Source organism: Chiloscyllium punctatum, chromosome 3, assembly GCF_047496795.1.
Source record: "Chiloscyllium punctatum isolate Juve2018m chromosome 3, sChiPun1.3, whole genome shotgun sequence".
Taxonomy (NCBI): domain Eukaryota; kingdom Metazoa; phylum Chordata; class Chondrichthyes; order Orectolobiformes; family Hemiscylliidae; genus Chiloscyllium; species Chiloscyllium punctatum.
In genome coordinates this window covers 147,029,496-147,046,759 of record NC_092741.1, presented here as the reverse complement: position 1 = coordinate 147,046,759, position 17,264 = coordinate 147,029,496, and the positions used below count along the sequence as shown (strand labels likewise).

Sequence of the window (17,264 nt, the reverse complement as noted above, 5' to 3'; positions counted from 1 at the left end):
GAAGGAGGGAGAATAATAATTAGGAAAGAAAAGTGAAAATGTGCAATAGTTGAAGGATTTAAGGCTTTTGATATTGGAAAACTTGGTGGAAATACAGTTAGTGAGAGGCTCAGAGGATGAGAATGGTTGTAGTTGAAACAGCTATTATTGAAAAACAGGTACAGAATGACATGAAGAGCAGCTTATATGCAAGGACAAAATTGCTGGAAAAGTTTGCAGTTACACAATGGATTCAACCTTGGGGGAAATGGTTGTGTAAATTAATCTGTCGCTTTCCTGAAACTTAGGAATATAGGAGTAGGAATGGGCCATTCAGCCCCTCCAGCCTCTCCAATATTTTAGGTCATGGCTGATCACCTGCCTCACTTTCTATTTTTGTGCTATCTTGTATCCCTTTAGGTTATCAGTACATGGAAAAATGTTGATTTCTGTCTTGAACATGATGAATAATGGAGCTTCCATGGCCTTCGGGGGTAGAGAATTCCAAAAAGAGAGTAGTTAGATGAGTTGGCCATTGAGTGATACTTCTCCCTTCTCGCCCAGCACTTAATTGATGAGGTGGAAGGTCCACTGATGACAATAGTTGCCAACAATCCGGGCCTATAATTGGTCAATTAGCAACCATTTGATTATCTCCACTCCTCACAAGCCCAGTTATATGTCTTATTTCAGGTGAGGAAAATGGCTAGTTTCTCAACTGGGGAATGAGAGTAAGCCTCCTGCTGGGTTGGGTGGGGAGGGAGAGAATGTCCTCTATGTATCCCATTCTGGACCTAATCAAGAACAATGAATGGGGGATATGAAGGTGACAGCTAAATGCTACTTCCCTTGCATATGACCACCAACCATTTTCAGAGTTATGCAACCTTTGATTCTGAATTGTTTCCACAGGAAGGGCCAAGAGACAGGAGAATATTTAGTCTTGACCGAAAAGACAGTTGTTGTTAAGATTAGCTGGCATCAAGTTCATCTAAAACTTTGCAATTAGATTAACTTTATTTTAAAGTTTAGGACACTTAATTAGATGAGTGCTTTCTTTAAGTATTAAGAATTCAGGTGTTTGCAAATATAGTTTAACTTTTATATAAAAGTTAAACAGTTTTCTACTGTTAAATGAGCCGCATCACTGATAGGTCTTTCAAGTCTTGCTTCGTTCGTAAAGGACTGAAGCACCACAAGATTTGAGATGAGCAGCTTTCTCCTATCTGCAGGTAAAACAAGTCTGCTTGGCTACTGGCAGGATACATCTACAAAAATAGAGAGCTACATCTGAAAGTTAAGTATAAATGAACAGGAAATTTTGTTTTTGGGAGACAGCTTTGTAAAAATATGACATTGCTGCCATCTTAACATCTGATAAACTACGTTCTCATTTTTGACATATTTTAAGGTAAAGTTCTGAAATATGTCATTTTGGTGACCAAAGTAATTTGCATCGTGTTATTCTGCATATAGCAGCATTTAAACTATCTGTGGTAAGATTCCTAACTGATGTTAGGACCACAAGCTGCTTTAATTTCTGGATGTAATTTCTCTATTAATTTGTCTCTGTTTTTGTGTATTATTTACTCCATTTACTCTGACACAGTTTTACTATTTTTGATGAAATTATAGCAAACCATCCATAATGGTTTATATGCACTCGTAATATTGTTCAAGCTGCAAATAAGTAGCTATGTAACAGAATTTCTTTTACTTACCTGGTCACTTAATAATTTGTCACATGAAGGCTATACTTTCAAAGATTTGGCATGATGGACTTGGAAGGGTCTGACTTCAAAATGTTTGAAGCATAAACTGTTTGTTTTTGTGGTTAAATAATGTTTCTGGAACAGTTTTATCACATCACTGAACGGAGACCAAGTTTGTTATGCTGCTGGGATGACTGACTAGCTATGAAAAGTTAACATTATCCAGTTCCATCGTTAAGCATAATGCCAAAGATACATGCTTGGGAGAGCAAAAGTTGTGTGTTTCCCAGTAGAGAGGGAGAGTAACAGGCAATGAATTGCATGGAAGCTCAGGAACTGAGCAAATTGAAAAATCTTCTATAAGATGAACCTCTAAGGAGACTTCTACATCATAAATGCAATAAGTAAGACCGCCCTTAAAGAGAGGTCTCAGAAAATAAACTTCCACTGTAGGTGATGGAAAGATGAGAACCATTTTAGGTGAAGTGAATGGTTTAAGCAGTATATTACTGACCGTACTTTTCAGTATTCAGTGTGTTATGATGCCAGCTTATTTTACTAATGGATAAGTAAGAACCCAGACCAAAATCTGGCTGGGTAGGTTTATTTTTTCTCTAATTAAAACATAACCTCTCAGCTGCAGAATTAGATTTAACAATAAAATAGAAGTCTAGTACACTCACCAAACCAAGCTATCTAAATATAAGTTTGAAATATTTCCAAATGTATGGCTAAAAAAAATCTATCTGTACTCTAACACCATCACTTTATACCTATTCAAAACCAGACAAATTTCCCTCCCCCATTGAATCTGTAGGTTTTGATGTAACTGCTTTTCAGTTTTGGTTTTGTGAGCTGCAAAGCTCTTTTCCCTGGATATTCAAACAACCGAGATCTTGGATTTTCTCCGTCCTTTGATAATCTGCAGAGTTATAACAAAAGATTCCTTAATTTAATGTAAACACAAAAATAAACTAATGCCTTTCAGTATTTTCTCTTAAATGTCTATCAACATTGGAAGAGTCGACCCCCCCCCGCCAAGTCATCAGCACCCTAGCACATATCATGGTTCAGGAAAGACTGACCTAGTTAAGTATTAGACTTCTTCCCCAAAATAGAATAACGCCTATATGACATTAGTTTAAAATCCAAACTGTGTAAGTGTTGAAGTTTGTAATGGTTAGGCTGACAAAGTGGCAATGGTACTCCTTGTCAGTCTCCAAATCAAGTGAGAATCTATTTTAGATGAATCACAAAAGCACTTAGGCTGAAGGACTCTATTTTAAAAAAGTACTAGACTGAAGAATTGAGCTGTTCCAATTTCTGAGAACTTTATCTTTGGCATTAATTGAACTGTTGGTCAATTGCACTCATTTTATGTTGCTTTAATTTACCTTTTGGGAGTATAGTCAATGAATGGAAATATTCAAGTTACCTCTGGTAGTAAATCGCGTTTGAAACTCTTGGTCTAACATTTGTCATTTGATGTTATTCTAAGCAGCAAAAGGAATGTTTTACATTGCATCTTACTTTTCATTATAAGTAGTAGTTAAACAGTAGAAAGTGTTCTATTGCATGTTGTGTACATAATTTGAAAATTCACAAGAGGAAATGTGTGCATCTTTTATTTAGCTTGCAGATTTTATTTAAGAATATGTCACTATTATCAAAACAGCCTTGAAACAACACTACAAGTTTTGGATGGTCTAAGTGATTACTTGGGAGGATGCAGAGATGTAGTGTGGTGAAATCCATGTTATTGAGACTTAACTCATATTTTGTACTGTGCATTGCTTTCAAAAGGCAATTCTGTTATGAGTGACGACCATCAGAATGGAGTCAATTGCATAAAACATTTGAAGCGGCAGAACAAGCATGATAGGCTGGATGGCCTCAGTTCTATTTATTTCATTCGATAGTTATTTTCTTTGGTTTGCCATTATTTAAAATGCATTGCTACCTTTCTTACTCGGGTGATAGCAATGAGCTTGCACTCAAGAAATAGAAATCATTATCTCATCAAATTTAACAGTGTATGTCAGGGAGGAGAATTAGTTTCCTGGCATTAATTGCTCAGCCAATGAAATTACAAAAGCATGATTTGGACAAGGAGACTTTTGCATTGCTCAAATGCACTTTCCAGTGAACTGAGGGTTTCCTTGCAAATATGTTCAAAGGTTCCGTCCTGTACAGTAGAACAGCATTTGGGAGGAAAAACTAAATTCAGGTAGAATAAAGATGAAACTGTTTTGTTATTGCAGCAATACATTTGTACTGTTACTGCAGTTTGAAGTTAGTCTTGTGAAAGCTGAACAAAATCAGATATATTTTCTGCATACCAGATATGAGTCAAGTTTGCATAAAATTCTCCTACTTCTGAATTATAGTTTGGTTAAAACATGTCACATATGTTGATTATTACCGTGTCTGAGGTATATGTTTACAAGCTGCATTGAGTTCATTTTTCTTTTATACCCCTGGCCTGCAAACCATTTTTCTTCTATCATTAAATACTGGCAGCTCTGCACCAAGTATTTTCAAAGGGTGAGCAAGGTGACCTTTCCCAGTAATCTGCCAGTACAGTTTTGCAACTGAACTTTGGGAGGTGTGAGATTGTAGTTCCTCTGTTCAACTAATTAGTTCAACTAATGCACCTAATCTACACATCCCCGAACACTATGGGCAATTTAGCTTGGCCAGTTCACCTAACCTGCACACCTTTTTGTGTGGGAGGACTGGAGCACCTGAAGGAAACCCATGCAGACACTGGGAGAATGTACATACTCCTCACAGGCAGTCGCCTGAGGCTGGAACTGAACCTGGGTACCTGGCACTGTGAGGAAGCAGTGCTAACCACTGAGCCACCTTCCCCACCCCCACCCCCACCCCCCCCCCCCACCCCCACCCCCACCCCCCCCCCCCCTTCATTTGAAGAGAACCTCAAGGGATTTAGGAGGAGAAAAGACTATTTAGCTTATTGATGCATGAATATTTCCTGTTGGTATTGGACTGTATTTTGAATCACCTCCATGAAGACATTAAAGGTAAAAACATTCAGTAAACTACTCCAATGCCCATCAATGTACCCTTTATGCCACTGTGACTATACTTAAGCTTTAATACTGAGAATCAAAAGCTTATGTTTTCTACAGCTCTAAATGCTGCATCATACACAATGTGGTGCTTGTTCTCTCCTGAGGAACCGGGAACGCCCAATACTTACATTTTCAAAGTACTTTTGGAATAACTAGTTACCGGAGGGATAGAGGAATATTTTATTAACTATGTTTCAAATTGAGCCGCGAGAATTTTTTTTAAAATTCCATCAAACTATAGAAGTGTAAAGATTTGAAAAGATTCCTTGTAAATTTAAGGTAATATGCAGTGGTAACAATCTCTGTCTTGGTCTCACTTATAGTCTTGTGACTAGCATTCCTAATATTTAAGTAGACAGGCATTATCCTGAAGCAGACCAAAAACAATGGAGTCATCAGTAAACATTTTTGAGCTGGGTATCGTATCAATAATGGGTTGAAAGCAAATAAATCTAGAATAGTTTTATCTTATCTTGATCTAAGCAATAATCAGGTGCTCCATAAACTTAACAAAGATTCCACTAGTCTTATTAAGATGCCAGTTTTCAAGCTACAATCCACAGCCACCCAAATGAGCGCATTTTTTTTTCTTCTTCTGGAAAGTGTGATAATTTGAGGTTGTCATATTTGATACATAACAGTTTTGTTTCTGTATTTCAAGATATTGGTGGTCTTACCAATGCCAAGGCATGCAAGGCTATGGGTCAGATGCTGGAAAGTGGGATTAGAATAATTAAGTGGTTATTTTTGACTGGCACAGACTCAGTGGGTTAAAGGGCCACTTTCTAATGCTTTAGACCTCCATGACTGCATGACCTGACTTTATACCAACAAGAGCATTTCAATGGCATATTTCTTTAAGTGGCAGACTATATTTTGGAAGCTAAAGTGAATCATAACATGACCTTTCAAGCATATCCTCTTACCTCCTTTAGTATGTCAATCTACATGTAATGGGCGGCGCGGTGGCACAGTGGTTAGCACTGCTGCCTCACAGCGCTAGAGACCCAGGTTCAATTCCCGCCTCAGGTGACTGACTGTGTGGAGTTTGCACGTTCTCCCTGTGTCTGCGTGGGTTTCCTCCCACAGTCCAAACATGTGCAGGTCAGGTGAATTGGTCATGCTAAATTGCCCGTAGTGTTAGGTAAGGGGTAAATGTAGGGGTATGGGTGGGTTGTGGGTCGGTGTTGACTTGTTGGGCCGAAGGGCCTGTTTCCACACTGTAATGTAATGGAAGCTCTGACAGTGTGCTGATTCTGACCTGTCATTGCTCTTAACCCATTGCACAAGCCAATTCAAGATCATGCTTTACTGCTGCCATGTCTATTAATTAGTTAATTTTGAGTTTGTATAACTAATCACTAATTTCCCATCACCCCTCTTCACCACCTCTCCAATTTTGTACAGACGGAAGGAGAGATACCTAATGTCGCAACAGCGAAAACCCCTGCATAACGTGTTAATGGAATATGTAAAACACTCATTGTGAAAGTAACCTCTGGGGAAACCTGACTCCCATAAATGTGTACAATCATGAGAGGCATGGATAGGGTAAATAGACAAGGTCTTTTCCCTGAGGTGGGGAAGTCCAGAACTAGAGGGCATAGGTTTAGGGTGAGAGGGGAAAGATTTAAAAGAAACCTAAGGGGCAACTTTTTCATGCAGAGGGTGGTGCATGTTTGGAATGAGCTGCCAGAGTAAGTGGTGGAGGCTTACACTTACAACATTTAAAAGACATCTGGATGAGTACATGAATAGGAAAGGTTTAGAGGGATATGGGCTAAGTGCTGGCAAATGGGATTAGATTAAGTTAGGATATCTGGTCGGCATGGACAAGTTGGACCAAAGGGTCTGTTTCCATGCTGTACATCTCTATGACTTCACGACCAGCTGTTAAATCTATATTTTATCAACTATTGAACTCTTATCTGTTAATTAAAGATATTGTCTGTTTGTTGTGGTTTCAAGTCCTTGAGTGTAGACTGTTCTGCACAGCTATCAAAATACTTTTGTATTTTGTATTTGACCACAATTTGCATGTCTGCTTTTCATTTTTGGTATTGTAAAGTCCAGGCGTTAGTGCTTAATGTAGGTGCCTATTACATTTTCAACTTCATTTGCCACAAAATGCATTTTGTCGTCTTGTGAAGATCAAGAACACAGACTGATAAGGTTATTTTTCGAAATCTCATGGCGTTGAACTACAATCCGGTCAGTGTTTATTTTAATACTGAAATGCATGATGTAGGTGAGAGACGCCCCAAAATCGTAAGAGAAACTAATAGGAAATATCTAGATAGAAGTAGTAAGTGTATATTTTGGGATATTTCCCACTACTCTTTTCAGTAATCGTGTCAAAACAGGGAAATCATGCATTTGGAGAAGTTTAGTAGTACAATAGAAATCTGTTGAAAAGTGAGCCAATTCTTTGTCAAGACATAAACGGCTTAACAGTGCTGCACTATGCCAGAGTATACAAGGACTAAATTCATTATAAAAACTAACACCGGAAGTACTCATCAGCACATGAAAAGAAGCAGGGGTGGGGCAGGGGGGAGAAAGAGCTTAGTTCAGGTCTGTGGTGTCAACCTTCCATGAGAAGTGTAGATGAGCATCTTCTCTTGCAGAAGTAATAAGATTGAAGCTGGAAGGAGATGGGGAAAAGAAACAAAAAAATGGCCATTCAGTGTTATTTTTCTGAAAGATTAGAATCCTGCATTGTGATTACCTCAAAATAACTAACAAGTATGAATATCAGAGAAATGGGATGAAAAAGATGCATTGTTTAATTTGGATGTTGAAATACAAATGGAAGAAATTGACATGTAAGGGAGAACATTAAAGTCTAAATTTAATAAAAGTAGCGATCGGACACGTTTTGCAGAGAGCTTTGGTAAGTATTTCTCTTTGGACACAATTGATTAATTGGGTGCAACTTGCACAGAAATTGCAATACCACGTTTTCCCTGAAATTGTTTGCCCATTGCCAAATATAAAATCTATAACCACTTGCAATCAACAACATCTATTGCTGCCATCAGGCAGAATATAATTTTTTAGAAGAATAGTGGCCCAAATGTTCCAAAGATCAGACAGATATTGTTGTAGCCTAGATGGGAGAATGATAGCAAGCTTTAAAGGAATTGCCTAGGCACTTAGAATTTCTGGTGCAAAATCCTTCTGCCTGGAACCCTCCGAAAGTCTCCATTTTAAATTGGAAAGTTCAGACCATCCTGATGAAATTAAATACTTCTGACAAGTTAAACTTTTTAAATACATAATCAGTAACTGCTGTGTTAAACTGGTCCTATATTTAATTCACCTTCACCTCCTCCCCCCAAATATTCCATCACCTACATGTCCGCTTTCCTACCTTGCGTCCTGACACCTGATTCAATTTGCACCTAACCCCCTTCCACCTTGCATTCTAATCCTTTTCTACTTTATACCACCTTCCCTGCTACCTATTTGGCATCTACCTCTTGCTCATATGCCATCATTATCCTGGCACACTGCACACGACATTCTAACCCCTGGCACCTTGCCCTTACCCACTTGGCACCCTACTTACCTGATATCCTACCTTGAAAGAAATTTTGAAACTATATTGAATAGTTTACTAATTACAGTTCTGTATAACAGTAGTTTTTGTATAAAGTAATATTTGAAAGGCTCTTACTCGTGTCTCTGTACTGAAGAAGTCTGGTTTTCAGAGTCTTTTTGAAGGCCCATAAATGGGTGCTGTTATCAAAACCTCACCGATGGATATTCACTTAATCTGGGGATGTTATCTGTTATACTTTGTTTACAGCATATATCACTTAAATAATAATGCAAATTTGCCTTAAATAAAACTTTCCAGTAGATAGAGCCTTCCCACTTGAACCTCAAATGACTACTCGCCGAAGCAATAATACAGTAAACTTCTGAAATTTTGAGGTATACCATTTTTGCCAGTTTGAGTGCCAGCTAAAACAAAGTTTGCTGTCTTAATAAAAGAATCCTTGAAACCCATTGGATAGCTTTAGATCCTATGTGATTTCAGAGAAAATCTTACATATACTGACCAAGAGTCACTGGATCCAAAATATTAACTTTGTTTTTCTTAAAACAAATGCTGCCAGACCCGCTGGGTTTCCCTAGCACTTTGTTTTTGTCTCACTTGTCTTCAAAATGAAACTGAAGTACATCTCAGTAATTTGTGTCAGCTACTTTCTGTACTTGTGGTTTTGAAATTCTACCCATACCGTGTAACTAATTTTCTTAATTTTTCATTCCATAATGCATTCCGTCACATTTATCTATACTTATATTTTACTTGCCAGTCTGCAAGTTTTCTCATGCTGTTTTGTATTATCTTTTATTCTTCTTTATTGTTGGCACTAGGTTGGTATTATCTGAAAATTTTAATTTTGAGTTTCTTGTTCCCAAATTCAAATCATGAAAGTAAGTCATGAATTAATGTGGTGCCAGTGCTGATTGCTTTTACCTTCCTGCAATTTGAATGATCACTCTTTATTACAACGTAAAGGAATGATTGTGGAACAAAGGTTGACGGTGATTGATGGCACAGGATGCTCTGCCATGCCGATGTGCAAAGTGCAGAGTATAGTCATTATGCTGAGTATGGACACGGCATTTCTGACAGGGATCTTACAGTTAACCTGTCGTCCCTCGGACATGGAGCTTAATCATTGTGGTTGAATTCCTGCTTGTTACCCAGTCAGAAACCGTAACATGTAGAATGAGGATTGGATTGAACCAGACTGGATTTAGACAATAGACTATAGCTTTATAGCTTGTTGACTCATGTTGAACTGAGAGCTGACCAAATTCATCCTGTGAAGGTTAGAAAGCTCAAATGGAAGTCTTGCATTTTTATTTGGGGAGAAAGTGAGGACTGCAGATGCTGGAGATCAGAGCTGAAAATGTGTTGCTGGAAAAGCGCAGCAGGTCAGGCAGCATCCAAGGAACAGGAGAATCGACGTTTTGGGCATCGGCCCTTCTTCAGCCCTAAAGAAGGGCTGATGCCCGAAACGTCGATTCTCCTGTTCCTTGGATGCTGCCTGACCTGCTGCGCTTTTCCAGCAACACATTTTCAGCTTGCATTTTTATTTGACTCCTTTAACTGACAGTCTTAACATCACCAGCGCTGCTTATCTAGCCCCCGATCTACAGTTTTATGCTGGCGGTGTGGGCTGCATAACAATGACTTCTGTCCCTGTTATTTGGCAGACTTTAATTATTATTGGCACAGGCGTCACTGCTTCAGAGTCCAGAGTTTTTTGGTCAATAGGAAAACGCATTTTGAAAATAAATGAAAAAACAACACATTATCATTAGTGTGATACCCTGTATTACTCTATTTTAAAAGCACATTTATATTTGGCAAAAGAAATACTGGTTGCGACAACAAAAGAAAGCAGCAGCAAGCTCATATTAGAATTTAATTAACATATCAGAAAATTAAGAAGCTATTTAGAGTGTGTGCTGTTCTTAAAATCTACGACATATTCATCTTGCGTCATACCACAATTCTGTTCACTGAATAATATGGAGAACAATCTAGTATAAAAGTACAGTACATGCGACTTGTCAAAACATTCAGTTATCTTAAAATGCCAATACTTCTGTATATCTCTTAATTTGGAATATATTTTCGAGGTATAATTTCTATGCGTATTGAGCTACAGTTCATGTCTCTTCGGGTATTCACATAATTAGACCGTTGAGCAACCTTCTGGCTCTTCTAAAGGATTTTTCAGTTTGATCCATGCAGATGTGGCAGTGGTTTTGGGCTATTTCCACATCAAAGTTAAAAAGTGCTTTTTACTTAATGGTAAGGTCAGTAAATCTCAAAGTCTCTGCACTTTCAATTGTCAACAGCACTCTGCAATGGTATGGTCAGTTGGAGTATATCATGGAGCAAATGTTGTTCCACCATTACCTCTCTGCTAACTGACCTACATTGGATCCTAGGCTTGATTTTAAAATTGATCCTTAATTTCAGATCCTTCAGTGGTCTCACTGTTCCCTATTTCTCTGATCTCCTTAGGCTCCAAAACACTCTTGAGGTATAGTTGAAAAGAAATACAGGTTTGCCAAAGCTTTTGGACATCTCTTCCTCCTCCTGTTGCCCAATGGATGAGATGGCCCAGATTTGAATGAGCAAGCAAAGCTGAGACACAGGTGGAGTATTTAGGAATAGTATTCATTTTGCCTTCATGCTCACATCGCTTTTATAATGTAACCACATCTTGGCACTCCCTTACTGTAGAAATTTTCCTAATCAACTTGTTGAGAGATGTTACCAAGTATCTCTGAAACAGGTGACACTTGAACCTAGGCCTCCTAGCTGAAAGGTAGGGACAATACCACTGCACAAATGCCCCACCATTCCTGCATTTTCAAGAATTTGATAGCTTTGCCTCATTAGCACTATACCCAACGGTGATCTGCTAACAATGATTCTTCATTACCCTAGCGATATCTTTCACCATCTCATACGAATAAATGAGTTACAGTTAGGCTCTTCCAATTTAGTCCAGGCCATCTCCGTTCTTCAATGGAAATAATTGTAGCCCAACATATAATGCATATCATTCATCACTTCCTCTGTGCATTACCATGATCATTCATGTGAACCTACATGAATTGTACACAATTGCAAGTTTTGACGTTGAAGGGCATATATGTAGCATATTTTGTACCTAGGCTGTAGCATGCGGACGTGATTCGTCATTTGGTGTTATTTATGGTTTAGTTAAGCTATGCATATATTGGAATGCAACAGGTCTCACTCTTCCACACTGCTAACTTTTTCCTGATGCCCTCACTTCAAGTCGAGTTGTTTTTGTAGTTATTGGGATATTAAGATAGCCTATAGAGGATAGCACTTTCCTGTTGCACCTCATTATTGAGGACTTGAAGGTCCTGATTGATAAATCCTAGACCTATTGGTCCCATTATTTGAATTGTGTCTTCTATGTGTGTGACATTCTATTGAAAAAAAAATGCAAAAAGGATTGTCATTTTGAGTAACATGCTCTCAATTATTGCTATTGTGTTTTAGTGGAGAAATTGGCCCTGTACACAAGCTGCTTGCTCTGCATGCAATGGATGTGTTTTCAAGACAACATACTGCACATCATAATCACTGACAGACCTACTGGTATTCTCCTCCTTCACCACTGTGCAGCTGTGAGAGACCGCATGTTTTTCCCTTTGGACTATGAACTGAAACAGAAGTCAGACACTGCTACATGACCAAAATACCATGAGTTTTGTAAAGAAGCAGCACTCCGAAAGCTAGTGCTTCCAATTAAACCTGTTGGACTATAATCTGTTGTTGTGATTTTTAACTTTGTACACCCCAGTCCAACACTGGCATCTCCAAATCATGAGAGTTTTGCATCTTAGAAGTCAAGTGGTGTATATTTTTAGCTGTACAATAGTATGTACTTTTGGAATAATGAATTGTTAGATTGTTGAGACCAGGATCCTTTGAGTTAAGGAGAAGCCGCCTGATGACTGTCTTCTGGTCCTGTTGCAGTTGTTACTGACCGGAAATATTCAGAGCTGGCAAAGTGAAAATATGTTTCTCTCCCTCCTTTTTCTGTATGAGTAAAATGACAATAAAGACTAGAAAACTCAAATTGAAAATTTTAGTCCAAGAAAAGATTTGAATCCACGTGATGACTTATCAAATCAAAGATTGGCTGTCGCACTGCAGCATCATAAGGCCACAAGACACAGGAGCAGAAATTAGGCCATTCAGCCCATCCAGTTTGCTCTGCCATTCAGTCATGGCTGATAAGTTTCTCAACCCCATTTCCCTGCTCTCTCCCTATAACCTTTGACAATCAAGAACCTATCTATCTCATGAGCTGGTCTCCATGGCCTTCTGTGGCAGTGAATTCCATTGATTCGCCACTCTCTGGCTGAAGCGGTTTCTCATTATCTCCGTTCTAAAATTTCTTTCCTTTACTCTAAGCTGTGCCCTCAGATCCTAGCCTCTCCTACCGATGAAAATATCTTTCCAAAATCCACTCTGTCCAGGCCATTCAGTGTTCTGTAAGTTTCAGTTAGGTCCTACCCCCACCCCCCATCCTTCTAAACTACAAGTATAGTCCCAGAGTCCTCAAACAATACTCATATGTTATTCTTTTCATTCCTGGGACCATTCTCATACACCTGCTCTGAACATACTCCAGGGTGTAAATACTTCTTGAGATAGGGGGCCCAGAACTCCAAATGTGGTCTGATCAGAGCATTATCGAGGTTTAGAAGTACATCATGTTTTTTATTCAAGTCCCCTCAAAATAAATGCCATCATTGCATTTGCCTTCCTAACTACTGACTCAACCTGCAAGTTTATCTTGAGAGAATCCTGGATTAGGACTCTCCAGTCTCTTTGCACATAGACTTCTGAATTTTCTCCCCATTTAGAAAATAGTCCATGCCTCTATTCTTCCTACCAAAGTACATAACCTCTCACTTTCCCACATTGTACTCCATTTACCACTTCTTTGCCTACTCTCCTAACCTGTCCAAATCCTTTTGCAGCCTCCCTGCCCTCTCAATGCTACCTGTCCCTCTACCTATCTAGGTATCATCTGCAATCTTAACCATAATGTCCTTAGTTCCTTTGTCTAGATTGTTAATGTATAAAGTGAAAAGTTGTGGTCCCAACACTGAGCCTTGCGGAACACCACTTGTCACTGGCTGCTATAATCGTGTTTCCATTATTGAAATGAATACAAGTGTAGAAATAACTTTTTCTCTAGACTTTTGAGCCACATAAATAGTTTTCCCCTGGCAGGTTTTGAGAAGATTTGTAGCTCAGGTTGAGGTTCTGGATGTAGGTTTGCTCACTGAGCTGGAAGGTTCATTTCCAGACATTTCGTCACCCTACTAGGCGACTCTGGAGGCCCACTGAAGAGTCGCCTAGTAGGGTGGTGAAACGTCTGGAAATTAACCTTGCAGCTCAGCAAGCAAACCTACATCCAGAATAGTTTTCCCTGTTTAAATGTTTTCAATATATCATTTGTATGCTGAATTGTCTATTTTTATAATCTGTCTTATTTGTGATAATTAGGTTTTTATCCATTTGTGACAGCTTGTGGAATTGTATTATAAGGACAGTCTTCACAATTAAGTCTTAACAGCTGTAAAAGTTATGGTCCTTCCTAATGAATGGGTGGCAAGAGGGTAATTGGTTGGGATAATGATTATGGTGCTGATCACTGATTTACTGACTGTGTCTTTGGAGCAAACAGCATGACTGCATATTCTCTGCAGCAGGTCATGTGTTAAGTTGATGTTATCGCATGGCATCATCTTGAGATATCTCTCCTTTGTTGTAAGTGATTTAATTAAACTTCAGTTTAAGTGTACACCAACAATGACAATTCTCCCATGGGAAAGTATAAGATGGCCATCTGTTCCTGGGGCCATGTTACAGTTGGACACTTATCTGATCCAGACAAGCTGATTCCACCAGTATATGGGCACTTCAACATTTCGTATCTGCCTCTCATTTGAATGAGATCTGCTTAAGTCTCGAGTCACCCAACTTATGTTGATCCACTTCGAAGCTCTCAACAATTGTAGGGTCACCTGACCTAATTCCTACTCCAATCTGTCCCTTCGCGGAAAATGGGCAGCTATATTTAAAGGTTGGATTCCTGGTGCTGGGAATTCTCCCATCTCTATGCACTCAAACTGGGAACAAAATTAGGGCTAATTACTATCATATTGAGGGCTGGCCCCAATTTGATGTAATAATTGCCTTCTGAATGTAGTGCCTTTTATTTAATAAAATATGTTCCATAATTATAATTTAAAGTACATTTTCCAATGTTTTATATTCACACACCACTTTTTAAAAATAGATTATTATTGTGTAGTGGGCATAGCTATGCAGGAATGTGTGGCATGCTATCTAGTATTATGATCTCATAGTCCTGTTGAAAGTACTAATCATTTTCTGAAGTGAATATTAACATTGATAAATGGATAAACCATTCAAAAAACATGATTTCAGAATACTCCAGATTGTTTACAATTCAGCAAAAAAGTCTGTTTCTGCCTGGAGGAAGCAATCTGCATCAGTTAATCAAAACTTTATTTTCCATTAAAACTGAGCTGCAAGTCTCAGAATGAGAATATTACTACTTGGTCCTAAATATATTTGTCATTTAAAACAGCAGAGGCCAATTCACTGAGGTGTTGGTTAAAAGAGCCATCCAATAATGTTTGGTGAACTAATTCAACACAGATTTGAGATTTCATAAGTGAAACATTGATTTAGTCAGGAATCTGAACAGACGTCTCTCAGCTGTTGGCTTTAAACTGTTATAATCCAATGCATCTGTCTTGTGGGTTGGTGTCTTGCCACCTATTGAAGTGCTCAATACTTGGAGAAATCTGAGAGCTGAACAACCATGGTTGTTAAAACATTTTTGAGAAAGACTCCCATCTGTAATTAGATGTAAAATCCTTTTATTTTTGTTTTTAATTTGTTACGACTGCAGGATTATTTGGGCTGCTTGTGTATATTCTAATATAAATTTCTAAATTTATTATAATATTGATACAGAATAAGCCAGTCCTCATGCAAACATAAGAAATAGGAGCAGAAGTAGACCATTCAGCGCTTGATACTAATCTGCTATTCAATAAGATCATGGCTAATTTGTTTATGTTTCAAATTCCACATTCCCATTGTTCCCAATAGCCCTTTATTTCACTGCCTAACAAGAATCTATATACCCCTGCCTTAAAAATTTTTGATGACCTCCACATATTGAGGCAGAATGTTTTAAAGCCGCACAATCCTCTTGGAGAAACAATTTCTCCTCATTTTTATCCTGAAATGGTGACCGTTGATTTTAAAACAGTACCCCCTAATTCTGGACTCCCCACAAAAGGAAGGATCTTTTCCATGAACAGTTGTCTAGATCAATCAGGATCTTATCACTTCAATCAAGTCACCCTTCACTCTTTTAAACTCCAATGGAAACAAGGCCTACCTGTCAAATCTGTCCTTACAAGACTGATTCCACATACCGTCCTTGTAAACCATCTCTGAACAGCCTTCAGTGAATTAACATTATTTCTTAAATAAGAAAACCATCACTTCACACTCTATTTAAGATGAGGCCTCACCAATGACTTGAAGAACTGAAGTATAACATCTTTACTTTTATGTTCAATTTATTTTGTAATACAGGCTAGCATCCTGTTAGCTTTCTTGATATATATGCTGTACCTGTGTCTTAACTTCTTGGGACTCATGCAGCAGAACAGCTAAATTCCTCTGCACCCCAGAATTTGGTGATCATTCTCCATTTGAGTCATACTCTGCTCATTTATTCTTGTTGCTAAAGTGAACGACTTCATGTTTTCTCATATTGTTTTCCATCTGCCAGATTTTTACCACTCACCGAATCTATCTCTGTACATGATCCTTAGGTTGTCTTTACATCATATTTTCCTGTCTATTTTGGTATTATCTGCAAATTTAGCCACCTTGCCTTTGTGCCCTCATCTACATCAATGATGTAAATTTTAAGAGAGTGAGGCCTTAGCAAGGACCCGTGTGGGGCTCCATTCATCACATTGCCATTCAGACAAGGACCCATTTATGCATACTGTTTTCAGCGAGCCCAACCAAACTTCTATCAATGCTAACTTGTTACCCCACGAGTTTGTCTTTTTATGTTGTACCTTACCAAATGCCTTCTGGAAATCCAAGTATAATATATTTGCAGTCTTTTTTTTATCAGTAGTGAACATTATTCCAAAAAAAGCCCCAATAAATTGGTTAAACATGATTCTCTTTTGATAAAACCATGCTAGCTCTTCCCAATTACCTTGAGGTTATCTAAGTATGTAGCTATAATCTCTTTAATGGCTGTTTTTAGCAGATTACAGTAATTTAGAACACCAAAACTTATTCAATGACAGCAGGCCCACCTCAATTATGACTCTGACTGCACACACATACGATCTCAATATTCACATTCTGAAATATACCCTACTCAATGGATCTGGAAAGGAGGGTGCACCCTCTGGTACCTTACTTTTTGGGCTTCCCACTTGGCAAGTCCATCCCTGCTTGATTCCAGGGTCAATATCAGCAGCAGCAGAATGAGGCATTATCTGCCCCCTGAACAGCCTCTATTAGCAGTGGAAGGAGGATGCCCTCATGCCTACCCTAGATTTAATTGGCTCAGAGGTGTTAAGGGAGCAATGTCACCACTCACCACCTTCCAACTTGATTTAATTGCCCCTTCCATCTATCAAACTATCCTTGAGCATGAGGATTAAATTTTAGCCTATACTTCTAAAATGTAAAAATTGACAAATGTCTTTAGTCAGCACAAACAATTTGATGCACTTAAGGTATTGATTTATTTGAGCTTTGAGTCATTTGTAGTGTACCTATCTCTTTAGATATTTGTGGCTTTGGATA

General features: G+C 38.4%; 1 protein-coding gene across 9 annotated transcripts in view; it reads left to right on the top strand.

Annotated features, from left to right (window-relative positions):
• LOC140466330 (CYFIP-related Rac1 interactor A) overlaps positions 1-17,264 on the top strand; it is a 214,683-nt gene that overhangs the window by 97,041 nt on the left and 100,378 nt on the right. For 3 of the 9 annotated variants that reach the window (XM_072561969.1, XM_072561965.1, XM_072561967.1), the window contains one exon: positions 10,842-10,975. The exons of the other annotated variants lie outside the window; for them this stretch is intronic. The gene's annotated coding sequence lies outside the window, so the exon portion shown is untranslated. The remainder of the gene's footprint in view (positions 1-10,841; positions 10,976-17,264) is intronic. 9 annotated transcript variants of the gene reach the window in all.